General features: G+C 42.1%; 1 non-coding gene across 1 annotated transcript; it reads left to right on the forward strand.

Annotated features, from left to right (window-relative positions):
- The first annotated feature begins 907 nt into the window (after positions 1–907).
- On the forward strand, positions 908–1,015 carry LOC112731473 (small nucleolar RNA R71). The gene has a single exon (XR_003167248.1). It is a non-coding gene; the product is annotated as a small nucleolar RNA R71 (small nucleolar RNA).
- Positions 1,016–1,450: the final 435 nt, after the last annotated feature.

Genomic DNA, 1,450 nt, shown 5'->3' on the forward strand with positions numbered 1-1,450 from the left:
ATGGAATCTCTATGGTCTCAGAATGAGCCTCAGATTCCCATGGTTCCTCATTAGGGGACTCCTTGGAGGTCAGTGGACGTCCATTGAGGTCTTCCTCAGTGGAGATCACTGCCTCTTCCTCCTCTCCAGGTTCGGCCATGGGAGAAGTGTTTATGGCCTTGCACTCTCTCTTTGGATTTTCTTCTGTATTGCTTGGGAGAGTACTAGGAGGGAGTTCAGTAATTTTCTTACTTAGCTGACCCACTTGTGCCTCCAAATTTCTAATGGAGGACCTTGTTTCAGTCATGAAACTTTGAGTGATTTTGATTAGATCAGAGACAATGGTTGCTGAGTCAGAGTGGCTTTGCTTAGAATTCTCTGTTTGTTGCTGAGAAGATGATGGAAAAGGCTTGCTATTGCTAAACCTGTTTCTTCCACCGTTATTGTTGTTGAAACCTTGTTGAGGTCTCTATTGATCCTTCCATGAGAGATTTAGATGATTTCTCCATGAAGGATTATAGGTGTTTCCATAGGGTTCTCCCATGTAATTCACCTCTTCCATTGCTGGGTTCTCAGGATCATAAGCTTCTTCTTCAGAGGAAGCTTCCTTAGTACTGCCTGTTGCTGCTTGCATTCCAGACAGACTCTGAGAAATCATATTAACTTGTTGGGTTAATATTTTATTCTGAGCCAATATGGCATTCAGAGTATCAATCTCAAGAACTCCTTTCTTCTGAGTTGACCCATTATTCACAGGATTCCTTTCAGAGGTGTACATGAATTGGTTATTTGCAACCATTTCAATGAGTTCCTGAGCTTCTGCAGGCGTCTTCTTCAGATGAAGAGATCCTCCAACAAAGCTATCCAATGACATCTTGGATAGTTCAGACAGACCATCATAGAAAATTCCTATGATGCGACATTCAGAAAGCATGTCAGAAGGACATCTTCTGATTAATTGCTTGTATCTTTTCCAAGCTTCATAGAGGGATTCACCTTCCTTCTGTCTGAAGGTTTGGACTTCCACTCTAAGCTTGCTCAGTTTTTGAGGTGGAAAGAACTTTGCCAAGAAGGCATTGACTAGCTTTTCCCAAGAGTTCAGGCTTTCTTTAGGTTGTGAGTCCAACCATGTCCTAGCTCTGTCTCTTACAGCAAAAGGAAAAAGCATAAGTCTGTAGACTTCAGGGTCAACCCCATTGGTCTTGACAGTATCACAAATTTGCAAGAATTCAACTAAGAACTTATGAGGATCTTCCAATGGAAGTCCATGAAACTTGCAATTCTGTTGCATTAAAGAAACTAATTGAGGCTTAAGCTCAAAGTTGTTTGCTCCAATGGCAGGGATAGAGATGCATCTCCCATAGAAATCAGGAGCAGGTGCAGTAAAGTCACCAAGCACCTTCCTTGCATTGTTGGCATTGTTATTTTCGGATGCCATGGTTTCTTCTTCCTTGAAGATCTCTGTTAGGCC

This window comes from Arachis hypogaea, chromosome 12 (assembly GCF_003086295.3).
Source record: "Arachis hypogaea cultivar Tifrunner chromosome 12, arahy.Tifrunner.gnm2.J5K5, whole genome shotgun sequence".
Classification (NCBI taxonomy): domain Eukaryota; kingdom Viridiplantae; phylum Streptophyta; class Magnoliopsida; order Fabales; family Fabaceae; genus Arachis; species Arachis hypogaea.